Source organism: Pristis pectinata, chromosome 2 (genome assembly GCF_009764475.1).
Source record: "Pristis pectinata isolate sPriPec2 chromosome 2, sPriPec2.1.pri, whole genome shotgun sequence".
NCBI lineage: Eukaryota > Metazoa > Chordata > Chondrichthyes > Rhinopristiformes > Pristidae > Pristis > Pristis pectinata.
The window spans coordinates 50,764,335-50,791,069 of NC_067406.1; positions in this window are offsets into that span (position 1 = coordinate 50,764,335).

The following is a 26,735-nucleotide window of genomic DNA, read 5'->3' on the forward strand; positions in this document are numbered from 1 at the left end:
ATATTCCAATATTGGAATACTTCAGCTGGATTTAGTACTATAAATGCAGAACGTTAGCATATGATGGTGTTGCAGTGTGCAGCATTTGGTGCTGCTGCCTCACAGTTCCAGGATCCAGGTTAGATCCTGACTTCAGGTGCTGTCTGTGTTGAGTTATCCCATTTTCCCTGTGACCATGTGGCTTTCTGCTGGAGGCTCTGGTTTCCACCCATATCCCAAAGAAATGCTGGTATTGGTATTGGTTTATTATTGTCACCTGTACCGAAGTACTGTGAAAAACTTGTCTTGCATACCAATCGTACAGGTCAATTCATTACACAGTGCAGTTACATTGAGTTAGTACAGATCGCATTGAGGTAGTACAGGTTAAAACAATAACAGAACAGAATAAAGTGTCACAACTACAGAGGAAGTGCATTGCAGGTAGACAATAAGGTGCAAGGTCACAACAAGGTAGATTGTGAGGTCAGAGTCCATCTCATCACATAAGGGAACCGTTCAATAGTCTTATCACAGTGGGATAGAAGTTGTCCTTGAGCCTGGTGGTATGTGCCCTCAGGCTCCTGTATATGGATGACTGTAAATTACCAGCTTGTAGAGGTTAATGGCAGAAAGAATCAAAAGGGAGTTGATGGGCATGTATGTAATAGTATAAGTTGCAGGGGTACAGGGAAATAAAGTAAGTGGGAAGTCAAAGTAATGGGATTGCTCCCTCGGAGCTGTTATGGACATGGTGGGCCAAATGGCTTCCTTCTGTGTTCTGATAAGGATGAGGTAAGATAAGGTGCCGTTCACTTGAAATATGGAATGTGACCTAAACAAGTTTCTGTATAAGAGAGGATAGAACGAGTATGTTTGGGGTGTTTGCCTTTAGTGCAGAGCCTTATCAGGCATAACACACTGGGGATCCAGGTAATCAATCTATATGAGTTATCCATTAAAATTCATTATTCCTTTTATCTAGCCCTTTATTTAATAATTCTTTATATTCAAGTATGTGTGCATTGTAGCAATTTGTTAGGAGAACGATGTCTTTGCAGAGTTAAGCTCTGCATCAAGGAGGACCAGGCCCAGATGGAGGCTGAAAGGCTAAGTTTATTCTCAAACTGTTGGTCTGTGGGACTAGAAGAGGAGGACCGATCTTCCCTCCACACTGACTCTCTGCACTACTTATCCTAGTGCCAGGGACCATTTCTTGGAATCAGACCTAATCTTGACTTCTGGCCACAAATGCCTGAACCTAGGGAGTTGAGGCTATGGTTTGCAGTGGTGGATGGAATTTAACATGGCTTGCACTTCCATGGCAACAAGCCAAGATAAGCTCTTCATACCAACCCAAACAATTCTCAACCCATTTTAAACTCAAGGCTTGCACGTCCACAGAAGTGAATATAACAAATGCACAGTCATTTTACACACACAAATCCACAGACTTTTCCACAGTGATGTGTAGTTTCAATATTTTCTGCTCTTTGAAGTTATCTGCCCCTTTAAGCTCCAGAGTGAACTTTCAGCTGATCACTGACACCACTAGGAATTTTCCAAGTGCTTTTGGGGCTATCACCAAAAACAAATCTAAATGAGGTTGACTCTGGGAACTTTGTCAGGGTCAGCTCTGGGTCAGCCAGCTCCATCTGTCCTGCTACTCCAACACCAATGATACCCACCTTAACAATTCAGCGTCCCTCAAACTATTTGTCTCAGAAGGACAGCTGCCAGTTAAAGATAAAGCCATTGGGTTTTGCTCAAGCCTGAGAAAAGAACCTTGGCTGCAGAGTAGGTTCAAGATTGTCTTGTAAAAACAACACTATTCACAATGTAAAGATTGCATCAGACGTTCAAATCCTCGGAAATCACAAGGATGTTGCCAGAACTGGAGGGCTTGCATTTTCATTTGGATGTTACCAGGACTGGAGGTCCTGAGTTGTAAGGAGAGACTGGATAGGCTGGGACTGGTTTCCCTGGAGCGAAGGATGCTGAGGGGTGACCTTATCAAGGTTTATAAAATCATGAGGGACATAGATAAGATGGATGGTCACAGTCTTTTTCCCAAGGGAGTGGAGTCTAAAACTTAGACAGCATAGGTTTAAGGTGAGAGGGGTAAGATTTAAAGGGGACCTGAGAAGAAAGTTTTACACATAGAGGGTGGTGGTTATATGGAACGAGCTACCAGAGGAAGTGGTAGAGGTGGGTACAATTACAATGGTTAAAAGTTATTTGATCAGGTTCATGGATTGGAAAGCTTTAGAGGGATATGGGCCAAATGCAGGCAAATGGGACTAGCTCGGGAAGGCACCTCAGTTGGCACGGACCAGTTGGGCCAAAGGGCCTGCTTCTGTGCTGTATAACTCTATGACTCTATTATCCCAGCTTTTAACAAACCCGTGTCAAGTTCCACTCTCCATTATTTTAGCAAGGCTTTTATTTTGAATGGTTGCATGCTGCCATTAAAATCAGAGAGAGGAATCTTGCACAAGTGCATTAAGTCTTAATTTAATAACATCATGCACAACATTTTCCACATTGTGTAAACAAAGTAGATGTTGAAGTAGAACTATGGGCCAAATTGTGAAAGCTGTGGCCAACAGTTTTAAATGGAGCCAGTGACATTCACCCATTGAGTGTGAAGTAAGTCAGGGATTCATACACCCACTCTGAGAGTACAGTACAGCACAACCTCCTCTAACTCCTCTAAGCAGTCCAGATGAGGGATCGTGACCCGAAACGTCGACTGTCCATTTCTCTTCATTGATGCTGCCTGAGTTTCTCCAGCTTTTGGCATGTTGCTCCAGATTCCAGCATCTGCAGTCTCTTGTGTCTCATCCAAGTTAGCCCCAATAAGCTTGCAATTTAGATCTCTTTAAATAGAGTGGGTATGATTGTTCTTCCAGTTGTTCAAACAGAGTCGAAGAATCACAGAATTTTGTTGTATTTGGCTTACTCTGTCTATGATGTCCAAAAAAAGAGTTATTTAGTGTAATCTTTGTCCCCAGCTCTTGGGTTGTAGCCGTGCATGTTTCGGCATTTTCTGTACCCATCTAGATGTCCTTTAAATGTGATGAGGATTTCTGCCTCTACCACCTTTATAACAGTGAGTATCAGATCCTGATGAATTTTCTGGTTTCCTATACAGACTTCACTCAGTGCATTAGATGTGAATACCTGGCCATATATGTCAGAAGAGTATCAATCAACAGTGCCAAGTTATCGGTGATACCAGCCCCTGGTCAGCAAGTGTATGGCAGCAACAATGGAAAGGCACAATTTGATGGTGTGATGAAGCAGCATGATAACTTTGAAATCATGAATAATTCTGCCTGTCCTGCAACTCATAGCACCAAACAAATAGTGTCACGTGATCCAATTTCTTGGCCATTGCACTCTCCCAGAAGAGGTGCTGGATGTGACAGCTTTCTTAAGAAATTTCCAACATGTTCATGCAGAGTTAACCTGCTATTGTGTTTTTCAAAGGCACAGCACTCTGAAAGTCATCCCATGCGTGAAACGGTGGACAGAACATCACTGATCCATGATCCACAGTAACCTGGCCAAGTCCTGCTAACAAGAACATTCCATCAAAGTACACCCTAATGATGAAATACTTCGAATAGTCAGGTAGGTTTGTCTCCAGCATGTAGGAACTCGTATTAAAAACCTAAACAGCCACAGTGTTATTAATACATTGAAAATGAACAATGGGTATGTGTAGACTAGGAAACTGTGTTGTCAGCATCAACGTTTTGAAATACAGCAACCCAAAATCTTTTTCCATGCAGGGTGTGGCTCCAGATAAGCAGCACACTTGGGGAATTTAACAGGTCTGAACTAACGTGAAATGTGCATATCAGTTTCGGGTAATTCACCAGACCCTAGGTGTCTCAGACTCCTGAAAACTACAGGCTCAGCAGAAAGAAGTAGGGTTACATTCCAGTAACTATTTTGTGCTGCTTAATCCTCCCACTCTCTCCTTTCATGTCCTTGCTCGCAATAAACATTTCCTCCCATTCTGGTTCTTCCCCAGGCACGGCCTCCCACTTCACTCCCTCATGTCTAAAAGTGGCAGATAGGTATCTGACTTAGTCACCCATTGCTGACTAAATCACACCAAATGCTGAAACCAGAAAAATGCTGCTAAAAATACTTAGTAGCTCAGACAATATCTGTTCAGAATTAAACAGTTAACATTTTAGGTTGATGACCTGAAGTACAAGTGCAATAGGATCTCAATTTTTCTGGACAAAATGACCTATAATTTCAGGACCACCTGGAACGGAAAAATAATTCTCAACTTCTTCACTACATTACCATCTGTTTCCCTAAACTCCTCTCCCCTGCCCTTTCTATCTCACCTCCAGTAACAGATGCTAAGATCTCATGGATGTCTTTGTCAATACGAGTGTGACTATCTGTTCCAGCTTGCCTTCTTCCCTGGACTGGGTACATCATCACACAAGTTAAATTACTTGGTAATCCAGCCGCCTGAACGAGTGGTCTAGAAACATGAGTTTGGATCCACAATAGTAACCAGGGAATTTAAATAATTGAAGAAATCTGTATCTGTGACTATTGGATTGGAATCTGGTTTACCAGTGCCCATCAGGAAGGAAATCTGCCTCCTGGTCAATGTCTGACCTCAGATGCACAGAAATGTGGTTCATGCTTAACTGCCCTTTCAGATGGCGTACAGTTCAGGGGCATTAAAAATGTGATAAATGCTTGTCTATAGATAGTGGTTATGTCCTATGTAATGCTCTCCTCATTGGCCTTCCACACTCTACAAACATCAGGTCATGCAAAACTATGCCACTTGTGTAATCAGCCCTGGGGTAATAGCAGGAGAATATTGTGTAACAAATTAATGCAAAAACAGCAGCACGGATAGTCAAAACCAGCTGCAAAATTCAATGTTCCCATGCCAATCAGTTAAAAACAGATGTTTAAGAGCAGAATCCTTTTTAAATAGGCAACCAAAATAAGCCTGGTACATTATGTGTGGGTTCTGGGGGGAGGTGGGGGTGATAGGTGGAGATTGGGTGAGGAAACTGCTTTATACCTTGCGCATAAATTAGTGATCATTTTTGAGCTATAATTGTGCCTGTTCACCAGGTTGACCTTGCCTCAAATTTCTATTTGCATTACGTCTGGTGTATTGACTCAGGGGTCTAAACGCATACTGTTTTTCCAAGACAGCATTATTGGTAACCTGACCTTCCAGATTAAGTTAATTTATTTAGGTTAATTGTTCCAGATTAACTAATCATATTTAGAGTCATAAAGTCATATGGCAAAGAAACAGACCCTTCCGCCCACAACATCCATGTCCTTCTCAATGTCATAATAATTCTTATTATACAAACCCATCTTTAGGCATCTTTGGAACATTCATTCCAAAGGCATTTCAAGACTCTTTCAGCACAAACAAGCACAGAGCCAGTTTCAATTAATGCAAGAACCAGTTCTATATTTGTGTAGGAGTCAAGGTATTGTGGGCAAGAGTGAAGGTTAAAGACACAAGGTGAGATTGTGTTGGACCCAGTCAACCACGTTGGTTCATTGCCCTCCTGCACCTTCTCTGGATTAAAAGGTCTAAATGAGCTAAGCTTCCACACCTGAAAGACAGAGTGGGCTCTGAGATGTACCAGATTGCAGCCATTCAATCTTGAAGACATAAGTTTATCAAGTTATAGAGCACAGAAACAGGCCTTTTGGCCCAACTTGTCCATGCTGACAAGATTGCTTACCTGAGCTAGTGTAATTTGCCTGCGTTTGGCCCATATCCCTCTAAACCATTCCTATCCATGTAGCAGTCTAAATGTAAGATTAAGATATCTTTATTAGTCACATGTACATCGAAACACACAGTGAAATGCATCTTTTGCGTAGAGTGTTCTGGGGGCAGCCACAAGTGTCACCACGCTTCCAGCGCCAACATAGCACACCCACAACTTCCTAACCTGTAGGTCTTTGGAATGTGGGAGGAAACCGGAGCACCCGGAGGAAACCCACGCAGACACGGGGAGAACGTACAAACTCCTCACAGGCAGCGGCCGGAATTGAACCCGGGTTGCTGGTGCTGTAGTAATTATACCCACCTCTACCACTTTCTCTGGCAGCTTGTTCCACATTCCTACTACCCTTTATGTGAAAAGCTTGACCCTCACCTCACCTGTACCTCACATACCACCACACCACCATGATCTTGTTTGACACTCTCCACTGTTGAAGACACTTAACAACCAATGAAGTAGATATAAGTAACTTCAGAAAATATATTAAAACACTTTAGAATACTAATAATTATTTAAAACATTAAATAAAATAACACGACTATACTTGCACTTAACTTTTTCATCAGGTGAAATGAACGGGGTTGCTGTTTGAATGCCAACCTTCCTTGGCATAAATGGAGAGGCCAGGTATGAAATCCATCCATCCATCTCTTCAGCATATCTTTACTCCACTACTGGACTTGATGGGGAGCCCAGTACCAGAACAGGAGGTCAGATGTATGGAGGTCTGAGACATCCTGAATATAGAATAGCTGAGAGCTGGCTGTATCCTATAGGACTTCAGGCTGCAGATAAGCATGATTTGGGCTCTGAACCAGAGTAAGAAGACGGAATTCCTTGGTAAAACTTACTGTTTTACCATCTATGGTTAAACACTGTTTCCTAGAGAGAATGGTCAATATGGGGGTTTTGCAGACCATTACAAACCTTTAGTTTCAGTAGATATGAACCTGGGTTGGATATAGGAAACAGTACTGCAGCCCAACTATCTGACATGGATTAGACATGGAAGACAAAGCCAATGCCTAACTAATTGACCTGTGAGCTGCAGTAGGCTTGTGAAATAACCAGAAGTATATTTCTAAAGGAATGTCAATTTCTGATCCAGCCCATTCTGCAGGTAAGGATGCCGTAAGAATTTTAGATAATTTGGAAAACAATCATCACAACACAGGGAAGAAAAAACATGCTGATGCCAAGTTCCATACTTTTTTCCACCCATTACAACCCATCAACCATTCCCTCCTTAACACTCCAACTCATTTATAGAGGCCCTCACAGTTGACTGCACTTATCCAAAAGGTCACTAAATGCATAAATACAGCCAACCCCAACCTTACCATCAACCAATATGTACAAGTTCAATTTTCTATAAGTGCTGTCTGATAGGAGCTTGCAATCTGTTAGATGGAACTGTATTCCCCAATTAGCCAAGGGATTGAGTTCAAGAGCTGAGAGGTAATGTTGCAGCTCTATAAAACCCTGGTTAGACCACACTTAGAATATTGTGTTCAGTTCTGGTCGCCTCACTATAGGAATGATGTGGAAGCTTTAGAAAGGGTGCAGAGGAGATTTACCAGGATGTTACCTCGATTGGAGAGCATGTCTTATGAGGATAGGTTGAGCGAGCTAGGGCTTTTCTCTTTGGAGTGAAGGAGGATGAGAGGTGACTTGATAGAGGTGTACAAGATGATAAGAGGCATAGATCGAGTGGACCGCCAGAAACTTTTTCCCAGGGCGGAAATGGCTAACATGAGTTGGCATAATTTTAAGGTGATTGGAGGAAAGTACGGGGGGATATCAGAGGTAAGTTTTTTACACAGAGCGTGGTGGGTGTATGGAATGCACTACCAGGGGTGCTGGTAGAGGCAGATACATTAGGGACATTTAAGACACTCTTAGATAGGCACATGGATGATAGAAAAATGGAGGGTTATGTGGGAGGGAATGGTTAGATTGATCTCAGAGTAGGTTAAAAGGTCGGCACAACATTGTGGGCCAAAGGGCCTGTACTGTGCTGTAATGTCTATGTTCTATTACAGCCCTCCTCATGTCAGCAGTCCTACCTAAAAACAAGGAACAACTCTTGCCTTCCTGTTCTTGCCACAATACTACACTATTTGGTATATTTACCTACATACCTATAAAGGAAGTATACTTATATCATTTTCTTGAGCTTCATTATTTATAATATAAATAGGAAATGAAAATAGAAAACCCAGACTTGCAGTATCCATTCTAAGAACCTTGGCTTCGTGTCAGCAAACTTATCTTTAACTCATAAAGTCATGGGATCAAAAATCCGCACCAAAAATGTGACCACCTAATATAGCTGGACACTTCATGTTTACACTTTCAGATATATTATCTTCCGGATAAAGTCCCATACCCCACTCAGATGTTCTAAATAATCTCATGATCCATTTGAAGTAGAACAGGGAAGTCCCTATGGACTCATGGACAATATTTATCCCTTCAGTAATATTAGAGAAGCTATCTAGTCTTCAATCTCAATGATATTTGTAAGACCTTGCAAAGTGCAAATTGGCTGTTAAATTTCCCCGTTTTCTAACAATGGAAAAGCTTTAAATGTACTCACTCACTCAAGTAACTTTAAGACCTAGGGCTTTAAAACACGCCATACTTATTCAAGTCTTCCAATTAAGAATGCCTCGTGCAAACATCAGTCCTTCATCCTTTAAAGATAAACCTTTCTGATTGTTGCATCTGTTCTTGACTTTATTTTAAATGTTGAAAAGTATAATTTCTCATATAGGGATTCTCAAGCATCTTTCCTAGTTATGGGGTATTGTGCTCTGTTCAGAGCAGAAGGACACCAACATCACAGGAACAAACAGAATCTTATTCCAACTAAGTCCAAATGGAAGTGGCTATGCTTTGAAATAATTCAGTTGTAACATTCCAATTTATCTGTTCATGGCTTGTTGCCAGACATGAAAAAGTAACTTCACTGAGGTCAGAGCACAAAACCATATCCCCACTCCCCACCCACCACACCCCCACCACACCCCCTTGCTTCCAACCCTTCAGCTTTGAGGTTAGTGAAAGTTACAATAAATGTTGTTCTTAGTAGTGTTAATATATGTGACATTATTGAAATTTATACACGTTATTTGATTTGGAATATTGTGCATGATTATGCACTTTCAAGCACAAAGCAACACAGAATTTATTGTCAAAGGCAAAGAGAAATCCTAGAAAACAATAGGCTACTAGCCCATTCAAGTATTTTGCTTCCACAAAGCATGTTCATTGACACTTACACCGATCATTGGCTTATGAGCAATTCCACTCCCTTCCCCGTTAATCAAGTGAACTCCAATGCATCCATCTAACATATTATAAATACACCAGTGATCATCTTCCTACACACAATCATGGTTCCAAGTATCATTCAGTTGCCTTTGTCTGTATTATCCTTCTAACTTTAGTCTCATTCTACTCTTACAGCTACTACTAAATACCTGTTTACCAACTGAACAGTAAGGATGAACCACATCCCTAACTAGATGAACTTTATAATCTATTAATTGCCTTCATTGGGAAATCCCATTTGTGCCTCTGTAAAAAAAAAAGTTGTTCTAATTAAAAATTTGTATGTGTACTCTATTTCTGTAATCACAGGTTTGACTCACCTTCATGCCAGTGCCAATATTTTGCAACTGTGAGAGTTGCAAACTGCAGTTGCCTGGGCTTCAACATTGTGTCAATTGTTTTGCCGACTGATTTCACTGTGCCAAGTTTCTATTGCAATCAGTCCCAGTTCAGATGTATGATGTAAAGTGCTTCATTTTAAACTATGATTCTATTTCTGGAAATTATCTACAAGAATAACAGTTGGAATTTGCTTGTTGTATTACTTTACTAACTTTTCAAGTGCTTATTTTTAATTGGTTATACTTTTAAAGCAATGTGTTTCAGTTTTACTCTTGGCGCAATACATACAGTGGGTGTAGCAGTACTGACCTATTTTCAAGCCTGACTTTAGAACAAACAGAGAGGATTTAGTGCATGCTTGTGCAAATAGTACCTCTACTTTCTGTGTAACTGCACTGTCAGGCTGACAGCTTTTTTTAATGCAAAGCCAGCTGTTCAGAGAGGAAACAAAATCACTCAAAGTGCCACTATTTTATCCTCAAATGCATGGATACACAAAACCATACTGGAGCTAGTGTTAGGAAAATTGAAATAGGTGCTCATATTAAAAGAAACACAAAACTCTTTTTGTATTTTCTTATATTTTTATCTTCAGACATTTTGGTCTATTTATTCTGATGCCAAGTATGTGGATACCAGAAACAGGGAGAACTTTTGTTCTGCCAGGCCGTGAAATTTGAGCAAATAAAAAAAAGACATTTGGTGCTAAAAGCAGAAAATCCAGTTTTTGCCCCTAGCATGTACACAAATGACTGTACTGTTTTTGAGCTGGTGATGGCATAAATTTCATTATAATGGAAAATTCTATCACAATAGGGAACGGATACTGTACACTGTGTAACAGATAGCCGCTGTTGCCAGTTTGTTATGCTCACACATGGCTTACTAGACTGCACTGCTCCCACACAGGGTTGTGAGAGAGAGTGGAAATTCTTAATATTACAAAGTCTTAGGAGCAGGAAACTGATCTCTTTCTCAACTTACTCACACATTAAGTGATTGCTCAATTTGTCCTTATTATAGCTAGTCAGCTGTACAAATACAGTTGGCAGCTATTAGTGAATACGTGCCACACAACAGGTAGACTTAGCAGTGACCATTTCTTCATTTAAAGTATAGTATTGGAAATACTTACTGTCTCAATTAATATATTGCATTTAATTAAGCTGATAAGAAAAAAACTGATTCTGGAAATGGTTTTACGGGTTCCCTTGATAGCTTAATGGATAAAAGCATGGTACAGAGCCACACAAGGAAGGCAGGTCTAAGGTTTGATTCCTGGTGTGTGGTGCACTAATTGCTAACAGGGTAGCAAGTATGATGCCCCAATTCATCTTGTGTTTTTTGGTTCAGGAAAGGAGGAATACAAGCAGCTGGTGCCCCTGCTCCAACTGGAAAGACTGTGTAGACTTCAGGTCAGGAAGAGATGGGATTCAGCTGTGAAAGCACCTGTCAAATATTCTGTTAACACTCACTTTTCAGGCTCACTAATAAGGAACTGCTGCTTGAGTGACATTCCAGAGTCCTACTGGCACCCACATAAATATATTTAGCATGTTAGCCACTTCAGGAGAAGTGAGAGAGAATGGAATTACATAGAAATTTCACAATGGATAAAGGTCATTTGTCTCAACCCTTTTTGATTGGGATGGCTCTCTAGTTCTGATTGGTACCACTGTACTGCTCTCCAACTATATGGCCAATCAATGTGGAAGCTGGATGCTGATAGTAAGTTGGAGGATCTTCTTGTGAGCCTTTGAAGGATAGCAGTCTATAGGTATAGAATTTGTGCAGTACCCAAGGGTGATGCTGTTTAGTAATATTGAGCCAAGTTAGTGTCACCCCTCACTTATCTTCATATATTTACTAAAGAAAAGTCGTTTTGCCCAACTAGCTTGTAATGGTGTTTGATCTCCACATGAGCACTGGCCCTAATGCCCTGTGCTTGCTTCATTTCCATGTCCCTTTATTTCTTTCTCCGTAGATTCATAGAGTCATATAGCACAGAAGCTGGCCCTTCAGCCCACTGTATCCATGCCAAACATTGTACTTATCTATACTAGTCCCATTTACTTACATTTGCTCCATAGCCTTCTCTACCTAGGGTGATTCAACTGCTTGTCTATTTGCTCCGTAGATGTTGTGAGAGTACCTTTACCTCCTGGTAGCTATCTTCCCTATTCTTAAGTGTTGATGGGCCTCTGTTTCAATCAACAGATGGATCCCTAACCCTTCCTCAGCAATATAACACTACAGAACACTGTTTGCACTACCATGGACTTGTTTCTGATCGTGTCTTTTCTTTGCACTAAGGTCTTATTTTTGCAGAGTCTTTTTTTCTCTCTTTCTCTCCACTGTCCTACATGATTTATGTATAATTTATACATAATTTATATCCTGTGTGTTGTCTGTACCTATGTGCCTGTGGTGCTGCTGCAAGCGTTTATCATTGTATCTGTACCTCACCGTACTTGTGCACATGGCAATAAACTTGACGACTTGACTTGATCATGCTCAGTTTGATTTGCACCATGCCCAGCTGCTGCAGTGGTCTGCGAGGGGCCAATGAGGCCTCAGGCAGTGGATCCTAAGTCCCTGCGCCTGGACTGCTCCAAAGGCTTTTTGTCAGCTCTCTGCTGTCAAGGAACTTTAGTCTGCTCCTAAAGGACTCTGATGCTGATTGCAGTCCCCTGCCCAATGCTGCAAGGCCGGGCTGGCCCTAGTGGTACTGGCCAACCTCCCACCCCAATGCCTCTCCCACCCTATAATCTCTTCAGTCTCCTTATCTTTCCTGAATTTTTTGGCCTCCCTCCCCCACAGTATCTCTGGCCTCTCTCCTCTCTCCCCATTGTCTTTTCTCCTTCCACCTCTCACTCCCCCCACCAATGTCTCTGACCCTCCTTCCGTCCCCTGATGTCTCTGGCCTCCCTCCATCCCATGATATCACTGGCTTCCCTCCCTTCCCCATCTCATTGCCAAGTTCTGTGTTCTGCCTCCTCGCCCACTATAGTCCTAAACAGGCTGCTCCATCCTTCCAAGCATGACCCAGGGAGAAGGCAACTCAAAGCTGTGCATACCCTAGTAATTTACGACCAAGGGCTTAGGGCCTTGGTTGCAACTGAGCTTTGGTGCACTAAGTCAGCAAAAAAGTGGTTGCTGTTCCAATGCAGTAATACCATGCTGGCTCACTCTATGGGATGCATAGCAATTGCTAACAGACTTCTTATAGAGCGTCATTAAATTGAAGCCAGATCAGAAAGCACAACTAACTAAATCACACAGAGGCTTGAAAGACATAGCTAGTGTAATTAGCAGAACTGACTATTTCCTGGAACTCAAACTTCATGTTTAAAATTGGGAAGTTATGACAATATTATGTATGTGTCAGGAAACATGCTTCTCATAGTTAATCTGAGATGTAGTATTTACAACTGACCAATAAAGCTTTATACAGTGATCATTCTGACTTTTATTTCTTGTTCCTTTAGCAAAAGAGAATGATCTTTTTATATTGGAGATAACAGCAGATGGTGATTTATGACCACATAAAACTAAAGTGACACAGAACAGCTCTCATTCACAAAGAAGAGCTTCTAATAGTGAATCATTTTCCTCCAATCTGCCTCTGCACTTCTCCCCTGGCCAATTCACAAAAATAATGTCCGGGTAATGTCAAACAACACTTTTCTCATTCCAGCTGTCTATTATTTAAGAATGTATGCCTTAGCAAAATATTTCATTTTAAAAAACTGACATGTTATATTGACAAATAACGGTAGAAATGGATGTTGCTTTCTGAATATACAGTCATCAAACAAAATGTAACATGTATAGTGTGGTTCAGTTATATTGTAGCCTCTACATAATTATTACACAAAGTTGGCATTGCACTAATACGAAAAGCTAGATATTCTAAGTCACTTCATCTTTCAGAAAATTATCATTGAGTCAAGGCTATTGGTAATCTTTTGGCTCATCAAAATTTCCCAAGCAGTTTGAGACTATATTGAGGAAATAAACTTAAAATAAATCGACCCCTATTATGTAACTACAACATAGAAGCATGGAAAAATAAGAGCTGGAGTAGGCCATTTGGCTCTTCGAGCCTGCTTCAGTATGATCATGGCTGCTCATCCAAATTCAGCAAACTGTTCCTTCTTTCTCCCCAGATCCCTTGATTTCTTTAGCTATAACACCATATCTAACTCCTTCTTGAATATATTTGATGAGTTAACTTCTACTCCATTCTGTAGTAGAGAATTCCATCACTATTTGGAAAGAAATTTTGAAAATTAGAGAAGGAATTTCTCCTCATCTCCTAAATGACTGACCCCATATCCTAAGGCTGTAGCCCCTGGTTCTGGTTTCTGCTCCATCAGGAACATCTTTCCTGCCAGCCTCATCAGGATTTTATAAGCTTCCATAAGGTCCTCCTTCATTCTTCTAAACTCCAGTGAATATAAGCCCAGTTGTTCCAATCTCTCTTCATATGCCAATCCTGCCACCCCAGGAACCAGTCTGGTGAAACTTTGCTACACTCCCTCCACAGCTAGAACATCCCTCCTCTGATACAGAGACCAAAACTGCATACAATACTTAAGGCATGGTTAGTAATACATCCCTGCTTCTGTACTCAATTTCTCTCACTATGAAAGCCAAATACCATTTACCTTCTTAACCACCTGCTGCATCAACTGGTGTAGATGGAGCCACCTGGTCTCTTTGCACCTCCTTCTTTTCTAATCTCTCACCATTCAGATAGTAATCTGCCTCCACAAAGTGGGTAACCTCATATTTAACTACATTATATTACATCTGCCACGTATTTGCCCATTCACTCAACTTACCTATATCACTATGGAGCCTCTCTGCATCCTCCTCACACTCCCACCCAGCTTTGTGTCATCCATACACTTGGAGATATTACATTCAATTTTTCGTCTAAATCATTAATAAAATTACTCATTGAACAGTTAGGGTCCAAGCACTGAACCCCGTGATGCCCCACTATTCACTATCTGTGACTCAAAAACAAAACAGTTCATTCCAACTCTTTGTTTCCTGACTGCCAACTGGCTCTCTATCCAGGACAGTATATTACCCCCAATACCACGTGCTTTAATTTTACACACTAATTTCTAAACCCAAAAAATCTTAAAGCAAAACCTTTCATTTCAAAGCTGTTGAATCACCTGCTTTATTGACATCTTGCTAAGATTATTAATGTAATTGGTACCTGAATGTTAAGTAGAACTTTATGTTCATGTGTAAATGTGGATATACAGAGCTCTGCTTTGTTTAACCTCCCAGCAAATACAAACGAGTGTTGCAATTCATTCTGCCAGCTTTTACTGTTGCAAGACACGGGGAGGCCTGTAAACACTATTCATGCAGTGAATTCAATCATTCTATATTTTATTTGTAATTTAGATATTTACAACAACAAATATATTTAAAAATGCAGCATTTACAATGGGGCCATGATACAAAGCTACATATGGAAAATAGAAGGCCTACCTGTGGTGTAGATATGTGGCTGGAAGCTGATCCCAAGGTCAAATATGGCACCAAGCATGCAAAAGAGAATGTCTGTGCCACAGATCTCTGCCAGGGGAACAGGGTCTACGGCATGGAAAATGATTTCCATCTTCCCAATATTTTAGAACATAGAAGAACATAGAACACTACAGCATAGAACAGGCCCTTCGGCCCACAATGTTGTGCCGACATTTTATCCTGCTCTAAGATCTACCTAACCCTTCCCTCCCACATAGCCCCCTATTTTTCTATCATTCATGTGTCTATCTAAGAGTCTCTTAAATGTCCCTAATGAATCTGCCCCCACAACCTCTGCAGGCAGTGTGTTCCACTCACCCACCACTCTCTGTGTAAAAGACTTACCCCTGACATCCCCCTTACATCTTCCCCCAATCACCTTAATATTATGTCCCCTCGTGTTAGCCATTGTTGCCCTGGGAAAAAGTCTCTGACTGTTCACTCGATCTATGCCTCTTATCATCTTGTACACCTCTATCAAGTAACCTCTCATCCTCCTTGTCTCCAAAGAGAAAAGACCTAGCTTGCTCAACCTATCCTCATAAGACATGCTCTCCAATCCAGGCAACATCCTGGTAAATCTCCTCTGCATGCTCTCTAAAGCTTCCACATCCTTCCTATAATGAGGCGAAAAGAACTGAACACAATTTTGTTGGAGGAAATTTCTGCTGACCCAAAACAGGATGTTGGACAGGCAGTCTGATAATTCAGTCAATGGAGTGGTTGATACATGGTGATGAGCTAAAGGTAGAGGTACATACAGAAACTGTGTTCACATTTTGGGATGTTATAAAACATAGAACAATACAGCACAGAACAGGCCCTTCAGCCCGCAATGTTGTGCCAACATAGTTAATCCCTCCAACCTACAGAATGCCCATATCTCTCCATTTTCCTCTCATTCATGTGTCCATCCAAGCCCCTCTGAAAAGACTGCAATGAATTTGCCTCCACCACCCTAGCAGGCAATGCATTCCAGGCATCCACCACTCTCTGAGTAAAAAGGTTATCCCTCACGTCCCTTCTGAACCTACCCCCTCTCACCTTAAATGCATGCCCTCTGGTATTGGATCACCCAATAATGGGAAAAAGATATTGCTTGTCCACCCTGTCTATGCCTCTCATAATTTTATACACTTCCAACAGATCACCCCTCAGCCTCCACTGCTCCAGAGGAAAGAGCCCAAGTTTGTCCAGCATCTCCTGATGGCACATGCCCTCTAATCTAGGCAGCATTCCAGTAAACCTCCTCTGCACCCTCTCTAAAGCCCCAACACCCTTCCTATAGTGAGGTGACCAGAATTGCATGCAATACTCTAAATGCGGCCTAACCAGAGTTCTATAGAGATACATCATAACTTCTTGACTCCCATACTCAATACCTTGATTAATGAAAGCAAGCATTCCATAAGCCTTCTTAACCACCCTGTCTGCCTGTTTAGCCACTTTCAATGAGCCATGGACTTTTACCCCAAGGTCTCTCTGCTCTTCAACACTGTTAAGGGTCTGGCCCTTAAGAGTGTACTTCCTCTTGGCATTAGTCCTACCAAGGTGCAACACCTCACATTTATCCAGGTTAAACTACGTCTGCTATTTCTCTGATCACATCTGCAACTGATCTATATCACGCTGTATCCGTCGCCAGTCTTCTACACTATTCACATCTCCACCAATCTTGGTATCGTCTGCAAACGTCCTAACACACCCATCAACATACTCATCCAGGTCACTGAGTGCAGCATATAGTTGGGGAATTGAAGACGGTCAAAGATAGATCTTAGGGGAATCCCCAGTGATTATAGTGTGGAGATGGTTAGTCTCCATTACAAAGTCTGTCTACTACTTCTGTAGCATCTCTGATCTCCACCTCTACCTTAGCCTAATCTGTTGCCTAAATTCTCATCCACGGTCTTGCTGCTTCCAGTCTTGACTATGTTGATGTTCTCCTGGATGACCTTCTGTTCTATCCTCCTTTAACTCTGCTGCTCAAATTTCACCATACACGCCTCTCTTCCCCTTATATTAACTGACCTACAATTGCCTCCAGCCTTTGAATATCCCAGCTTTAAAACTCTTAAAACTTGGTTTTCAAATTCCACAATGTCTCACAATGTAAGTACTTCAGTAACCTCCATAACCCTCCAAGACAGTTGCACTCCTGCAACTCTAGTCCCTTGAGGGCCCGCAATGGTCTTCATAACATTGAGATCCAATGCTTTCAGCTGTCTAGTTCTTGAGCTCAGGAGTTCCCTCCATAAGACTCATGAATTTTCAACTTCCAAAATCCTGCTTAAAACGTCTTTGACCAAAATTCTTCCTTTGCTTAGTTAGAGCTTCTGTCAAATGCCACTTTTGTGAAGAGTTGACTTGCTTTGCTGCATGAAAAGTGCTTTTTTGACAAGATCATGTTATTTTTGAAGATAGAAGGCTACAAATATCTGTATGTAAATAACACAACACTTAATAATGATGAGTTTGTTGAGGAGTAAACAGAAACATCATTTCAAGCTGTGCCAGTCATGAACGACGGGTAAACAAACTGCTTACCTTTGACTGGCCAGTTTCCTTTGAACTGCTTGCTTTGATCCTTTTACCTAATGCATTTCAAAGTAAGTAGTGTTTGGCATTATTTTATAAAGTTATTCATTTACAAGACAACTAGTAAATACCTCAAGGTGGCTGTATTTTAGCAAATAAAATCAGTACCATTACTAAATATGCAAAGCCCAAAGTGGGAAAGATTATTTACTGTAAAGAATGCTTTTGTTGTTTGACACAATAATAATATCCCTTGTTTCTTTATACTGATTGTGATATTCAGTAATCTCCCAGCTCAGAATAGAGTTTCAAGATTCAAGCAAGTACTCAAAATTTCCTTCAAGAACTGCAATATCCCCAGTGACTCGCTGGAACCTCTGACTTAAAACTTCTCAAGGTGGAGAAGGAGCATTCAGGATGGTATGGAGAGCACGCAGAAGCTTTGCATGAACGGCAGATGGAGTGGACCACCTCACAAACCACCCACCAACCTCGGCAGCCATCTCTGGTTTTATTTGCAGAAGAGTCAGCAGTTGGCCTCATTAATCACCACAGAATACATAAAACCAAAACTACCTAAAAAGCTTAATGTGGCAGGGACAACTGTATGGAATCAGCTGCCCTATTTACGCTGAATCCAATTTTACTTTCAAAGCTAAATAAGATTTCATAAGATGTAAAATGAGAGTCTAATTTCATCATTTGATTTCTCCACCAGGTGTATTAAGTACAATATTCCCTGCCACACTCTCACTTCTCCTAATAGAATGATTCCATATAGCTATCACATATAACAATTATATAACAATCATAACCCCAAATATACTTGGGTTTAAGATTGAAATTAATGGGTCCCCATCCTGTAGACCAAGGGATAGAAATCACTGATGAGTGTGGAACCTAGCAAATGCCTTACTGATGACTTAAACGCAGGGCTCAGGTAGGATCAATTGAATGGCACTCTCTGTCAGAAATCCCGTTGCTTCCTTTGCCCTCTATAAACTGCACACAGGCAGGGTACTACCATACACTAGCAAAGAACAACTATTCCATCACGCCTTTCTCATTTGGATAAATTGCACTGATTTGCAGCATCAGTTCACTGCTCCCACCACATTATGCTATTTCCTGGGTGATGTAAAAAGAACAAAGAAATTCATCCCACTCCCACTTGAGGGAACATAATGAATCCATATCCGATCATAAGCTCTTAATTTATTCCAGAGATCAATGGCTTTCTGTGTAAAGCAATAATTCCTATGATTTGATATTATAATGTTATAATTTCTGCTGGCATCCCAGTTCTTTCCTCTTCATCCGGCCCAAATAATCTAACCAGATGAACATAATGTTTTCATTTTAAAAACCTCAATCATTTTATCCTGATGCCCACAGTTTTCAATGGAAACACATATGTTCCCCGAGTCTATCTCAACGGGTAAAATTGGAAATTGATAGGTTTATGCCTAACAGCCAAGCAGAAATCAGGAAAGAGACTAGTAAAATGTCTTATGTTGCTTAGCCACCCTGCAGCCACTTGAACCTGCCATCTATGATCTTAACGTTCTCCCCTCAGCAGATGGCAAAGCCAGTGTTCTTCACGACTGCATGTCTGCTTCTGATGAGTTCATTGGAGTCCTACCACGGATCTGAGTGTGGAAGCTGTTCCAGCTTTCCCACTGGGCCCATCCAGAAAGGGGAAGGGGGGAGAGGATCAACCCCAGAAGAGGCAGAACAAGATATATCCTAGGTTTTCCAGTTTTCCTTTATGGATCCAAGAACAGGAGTTCTTCAGTCCTTACTAAGAAGTCAATTCAAGTTTATTGTCATGTGCACAAGTACGGTGAGGTATGAGTACAATGGAAAACTTGCTTGCAGCAGCATCACAGGCATGCAGATTCAGACAACGCACAAAACATAAACTATATAAGACAGTGAAGTGAAAAAAAATTGGTCATCTAGTAAAGTTATGGTAGAAGGGGATCCAAGGGAATTCCTGCCCAACAATAAAAATAACGTGGGGCTTGGGCAGAAACTGGATCACAGGCAACAAGAAAATTGCTTATACTGTGTACTAAGAATCCATTCATATCTTATTAAAGGTCTTACACATTTTTGACATGCTTTTTGCATCAACCTTTACCATTATCTTTACATATTTAATGCATTTAACTTATGAAACTTCAAGACTTAGATTGTAACACCAAGTTTCCAAGAATCAATTGCAAGGTTTGTTTTCAAATGATTTCAGCACCAATTTTATCTCAGATTAAACAAAATATGAAAATAAAAATCAACATATTGGCATTATTATGTATATCCTTTAAATTTTCTTTTGTGACATTAACGTCTTCATTAAAGTTTTTATTCCTTTGTCTTGTAGTCCTTAGTTTCCCTTGATAATTTTTTCCCAATACGGCACCTTTGTTGAGCTAAACCTAATGCTATGCTTGAGTATGTTCAAGGTGCATATGTTCCTTGCATACTTATTCTTGACAACATATCAAGAATACTGAAATCTTGTGCTCCAAAGGTCACTGCAAGGTGACCTGGTGTAGATTTAACACTGAGGTTATGGAAAATTGTTTAGATAGGTCCTGTTACAAAATGCAGGGCAAATCCAATCTGGTCAATTACTGCCCTTTCTGACTACTCTCAATCATGCCCAAGAGGGTGGACAGTGTCACTGACTATGCTACCATGCAGCAATAACTCACTAATAGTCTGCTCACTGATGTCAGGTCTGATTTACCAGAATCACTCATTTCCAGAACTCTCTACAAACTTAGACAAAGAGCTGGATTCCAGCGATGAGGTGAAAAATATTGCCCTTGCTAACAAAGCACATTTTGATCAGATGTGATATCAACTAGATGTCGTAAAACTGAAGTCAAGAGGAATATAGGGAAAATTCTGCACTGATTGGTGTCAATTTTTGCTTGAAGGAATTGTAAATATTGGAGGTCAATCATCCAGCCCCAGAACTTCACAGCATGAGTTCCTCAGGGCAGTAGCCTAAGCCTAACCATCTTCAGATATTTCATCACTGACCTTCACACCATTATAAGGCGAGAAGTGGAAATGTTTACTGATGATTGCACAATTTCAATTTCATCCACAGTTCAATTGCATCCACACTGCTCAGATGATGTAATTGTCCATCCCATGACTGGAAAAATTCAGGCATAGGTTGCCTGAACTGACAAATATCATTTGTGCCATAAACGTGCAGGGCAATGCTCATCTCTAAAAAAAAGTCTAACTGTCTCTCATTGACATTCGATAAAACTACCACTGCCACGTCCCACCATCAACAATACACAGGTCACATCTGAACAGAAGTTAATCAGCCATCCACATAATTGCAAGCAAAGATGTACATTAGCCAAGCAATTGAAAATTGTTAACATAGCACATAGTGATGGTATACTAAACTTAAAGAGAACCCCAGTCTTCTTCAGCTTAGAGTACAATGCACAGTTCTGATGCCCATACTATGAAAAGTACATAAAGTAATTGAAGAAATGCAATCAAGATTTACAAGGATAGCACCTGGGCTAAGAAATTATTGCAATGAAGAAGATTAAATTGGGTGGGATTTTTATCTTTCAAATGTGAAGAAATTGAAGAGACCAAATAGAGGTCTTTTCAATTATAGCTGGATTGTGTAGGATAAAGGTAGAGAGTTGATATCATCTTGTGAAAGAATCCAAAATTAGGCTCCAGAACTATAAGGTGGCTACTTTCAAACTAAATTGATAATAGAAAAATTTCCTTACATATAGAATAGGTAGAATGTCGAACATGCTTGTGCAGGAAACAATTGAATAATTTGGATGCTTTCAAAAGGAAACTAGATGAGTTCATGAGAGAAAAGCGAGTCCTGTAGAAATAGGCTTAGATGAGAAACACAGCGGAGACTCACGCAGAGTATTACCACTGCATAGGTTGGCTACACTGAATGCCATTTTCTGTGTTCTGCATTCTACATAAATGCTTAAAATTATAGATTTATGCTTTGTGATCTAATTTTTACAATTGTAACAAAGGCATGTAGCAGTAAAATATGTAGGTGAGAAGCCCAGCAGTGCAGATATTTCAGGCAAGGTGTTCCAGCTTAAAGCCAGAGTGAGGTTGATTTCTGCTACCAGTAGAATTTAAGTGAATTCTTTTTGCGTGAGAACTGAGTTCCATGTGCATCCATCATGTTTACAAGTTCTATTTTGTCTCTCCACTCATTCTTTAGAAATTTTAAATATGGGAATTAACAGGAAGCTAATCAGGGTGTGAATTTAAAGAGACAGAAGGATAGTTTGGAAAATATTTCTGAAAGATATTAATTTTTCAACTACTAAGCATTTTTAATACTTTACAGATGATGTTTTATGTAACTACTGTAATGATTTTGCAGTCTTTTATATTAAATCAATGGAATATTAATTACTTATTTAATACTCACAATTTTTCTTTTAGTTATGTGATGCCAGGAATAATTGCAAAAGATAAGTGGGTGTACAACAGCTCTCCCCAATAATCTTGATGAACAGTAAACATATTAAAGTTTGAATGGCAAAAAGCTGTTAATGCTGAAAATCCAAAATAAATACAGAAATTGTGGAGTTACTCAGCAGCTCAGGCCGAATGTGGAGAGAGATCCCATTATAAAGAAGGATCATTGACCTGAAATATTATATCTGTTTCCTTTTCCATGGATCCTGCCTGACCTGCTGAGTATTTCAAGCACAATCTGAGCCTTTTCTTAGTGTAATAGTTGCCTGGAGTATGGAGGTCACTAATCCTCCAAGGGAGCCATCCCAACCATCCACCATTCAATCTAAATTCAGTCACTGAGCACTAAATAAGAGCTTTATTCAATTCTTTCTGGAGATATGGGCATTTATGTCAAGACTGGCATGTTTTTACTAGTCTTTAGTGGTCACATAGCCACTGCTAGTGATATGATGCCAATAATTATATGAAGTGGTTTGGAGCAAAAGAGAAGTCATGTGGGATAGAAGAGTTCAACAGGAAGGTGGCATGCCTTTTTGGACAGTAGCATTCATCTGCAATTCTCTTCTGTGGTAGATTACATGCACCTGTCTACATCAATGGTGCTGAGGTCGAGAGGATTGAGAGCTTCAAGTTCCTGGGAGTGAACACCACCAATAGCCTATCCTGGTCCAATCACTTAGACGCCATGGCCAAGAAAGCTCACCAGCGCCTCTACTTCCTCAGGAGGCTAAAGAAATTCGGTATGCCCCTTTTGACACTCACCAGCTTTTATAGATGCACCATAGAAAGCATCCTATCTGGATATATCACAGCTTGGTATGGCAACTGCTCTGCTCAGGACCACAAGAAACTGCGGAGAGTTGTGGACACAGCCCAGTGCGTCACGGAAACCAGCCTCCCTTCCATGGACTCTGTCTATACCTCTCGCTGCCTTGGTGAAGCAGCCAGCATAACCAAAGACCCCACCCATCTGGGTCATTCTCTCTTCTCTCCTCTCCCATCAGGCAGAAGATACAGGGGCCTGAGGGCATATACCACAAGGACAGCTTCTATCCCACTGTGATCAGACTATTGAATGGCTCCCTCGTACGATGAGATGGACTCTTGACCTCACAATCTACCTTGTTGTGACCTTGCACCTTATTGTCTATCTGCACTGCACTTCCTCTGTAGCTGTGACACTTTACTCTGTACTGTTATTGTTTTTACTCGTACTACCTCAATGCACTCTGTACTAACTGAATGTAACTGCACTGTGTAATGAATTGACCTGTACGATCGGCATGCAAGACAAGTTTTTCACTATACCCTGGTACAAGTGAAATTAATAAACCAATACCAATAATAGTGCACCTTATACCATTGAAGCCAATGGAAAGAAAATTGAACAATTTTCTAATTTTCTGAAGGTGTACTCTGCCAGACTGTGAAGCTGAAAATCTACCCCAATTACTTAGGATCCCTCCAGAATAATTATGGAGGTGGAAGAATTGTCTATATAAGGAGTTAAGTCAGAGTTATTTTTTATTTTCCTTAATCATTTAATCAGCTGGGAGAGAGAATTGTTAGTTTATTGGTTTGATTTAACGATGAAGCACTTCTGAGAACTAGAAGTCATTGCCCCATGTTTCCGACTTACTCTATTGAACTTGTAACCCGATAGAATTTGGCCTCCTCTCTGGTAATTATTCTTCATTTTGTTATGTCTGAAAGAAGAGTATATATTGCATTGAAAAACGTTACATAAACATGCAATGCTAATATTTAAAATCTGAAGACAGCAATACTATCAGAAATAATTTCAATACAGTCCGTAGTGCATTTTTTCTAGTGAAAGCTTGTGTATGCCGGGTGTCTTATGTCAGTGATGAAAGCATGAGGCCAGTGGAGTATTATTGCCACCAGGAATATTATAATTAATAGAACAGCTGTAACAGGCCACCACATAATTCACAACTGCCAACTATAATTCTCAAACAAAAACAGCATCATAGCTTGAACAAATCAAGCCATTTTCCAGGCTAAATCTATTGCTTCACTAACGTGAATTTTCATTTCATGACACACAAAATGGCTATGGTTTCTCCAAGGGAGTCGCAGTGATGTAGTTAGTAAAGCTGCTTCCTCACAGTTCCAGTGACCCAGATTCAATCCTGAACTCTGGTGCTTTGTGGAGTTTCCACGTTCTCCTTGTGACCACTTGGATGCTTTGGTTTCTTCCCACGTGCCGAGATATGCAGTTTGGTAGATTATTTGGTCACTGTAAATTGCCCCCAGTGTAGGTAAGTGGTAGAATCTGGAGGGAGATGATGGGAATCTGAGCAGAATCAAATGGAATTAATGTAGCATTTGGTAAAATAAATGGATGTTTGTTGGTTGGCATGGACTCTGTGGGTCGAAGGGCCTGTTTCTGTCCCTCATGTCTCTATGAAATTCAGTGAATTAGCCAGATGACTACATCTCTCAACCTTTATGGTTCAGACTCTCTCCAAGTTCACTAAAGATTATCTGCAGCTGAAGCAATTTTTCAGTCCACAGATTATTGACACAAAGTTCAATTTCCATACTGCTTTCAAGTCTAGTTACATGTCCTCAGCCTGACACATGGAGCTGTTGGATAACACTAACTTGGCATTTTTCTTCAGGTCTGTAACTTTGTTCCACACTTGTTTCAAGTCTTTAGAATATTGCGGGTAGCATTCATTCTCTCCCATCATCCTGTACTACCACTTTTATTGTTACTGATGTTACTGAACTGAATACACAGTTCTTGCAATTTTTTTTACATTTTCATAATCCATAAATTTCTAGTCATTCATAATATAATTGTAGAAGAACACAAGAAAATAAGTAGGAGCAGGAGTAGGCCATATGAAGCGTGATCCACTATTCATCAAAATTGTAGTTAATCTTCTACCTCAGCACTATTTTTTCAACATTATCCCCATATCCCTTGATGCTATTACTATCCTGAAATCTACCAATTTCTGTTTTGAATGAACAAAACAACTGATCTCCCCAGACATCTAGGGAAGGAAATCCCTGGTCCTAGACTCCTCAGTTGTGATAAGACTTGCTTACTCCTATAATCAAACTCTCTTGTAATAAGGGCTACCATAATTACTTGTTACACCTGCATTTTGGCCTTCAGTGACTTATCTACAAACACACATATGTCCCTTTGAGCGCTAACTACTCAATCTCTCGTCACTTAACAAATCATCTGCTTTTATGCTTTGTGCACCAAAGTGGATGCCCTCAGTTTTTCCCACATTGCATTCCATCTGCCACATACACCCACACTCACTCATCTTATCCATATCCCCTTGAAGGATCTTTACTTCTTCCCCTGTACTTGCAATCCCAGCTGGTTTAGTATTGTCAGCAAACTTGGAAAAAATGGCATTTTGCCCTCTCAGTCAAATCATTGACATAGACTTTGAATAGTTGGGAGCAAAGCATTGATCTTTGTGGTATCCCACTACTGACAGCCTATCAACCTCTGACGGATCAACTTATTCAACTTATTTGCTTTCTATCTAATAGCCAATTCTTAATCCATGTCAGTTCATTATCCCCACTTCATGAGATCTGACCTTGTTGACCAACCTTTAGAAAGTCTTCCAAAATTCCAATTCCAAAGTCCCCTTTTTCTCTTCTGGTCACATCCTTAAAGAACTCCAACAGGTTAGTCAAATGTGATTTTCTCTTCATAAATCCACAGCAACTCTGCTCAGTCCTATTATTCTTTTCAAAGTGTTCTATTCCTATATCCTTAATGTAGATTACAGCACTGGCATTAGGGTAACCAGCCAGCAGTTTCTTGTTTTCTCTCTCTTTCCTTTCTTAAGGAGTGGGGATCACATTTGCTAACGTCCGATCTACAGGAACAATTCCAGAATCTAATTATCCACCAAAGAGAAAGGAAAGGAGTGGGTATTAATCCATAACTAGTCAAGAACATTTGCTTAAGGTCACTGTTGAGCCCATCAAAGCCACAAACTAGAATTTTTACCCTCTAGTATACATTAAACCCACACACTGTATGAATAGCGCACCATAAACTGACAGTAATTTATGACACTTGTTTTGGGTCACATATCCAGTCAATGTGAATTGCTTTTAACCTGCTGGAGAATCACTGAGAATTTTAATGTTCAGCAAATTGTAGTTTGGCACTGCAAGGGTGAGGGATTTTACCAGGATATTTCTTCATCAAATATCTGTCTCATATCCATAGTATATAATGCTATTTTGATGCTAGGCTTATGTAAAATATACTCATTTTACATATATTACAACAATAACATATTTAGATCTACAGCCTATGAGCATAATTTCACGTTTGTCTTTTTTAAAGAGGAAACTGGCCCAGCTAGAAGCAGGTGTTGGAGGATATTGAAACAATTATCTGAGCATGAGATTAGGCAAAGGTTTCTGACCTGCTGTGTGGTCTGTGGAAAATAGTCTGAAGAGCACCACAGGATGCTCAGGATAATGAAACAATGGCATAGTCTCACAGTTGGCGGTAAAGTGATTAATTTTGTTTGGAAATAGAACTTCATGATTTATTGCTGTCAGAAGTAATGGGGCTCACTGTGCTAATTATTTCCATTAGTGCACTTAGCACAAGATAGCAACACTGAAGCACAAGAGCAGTAG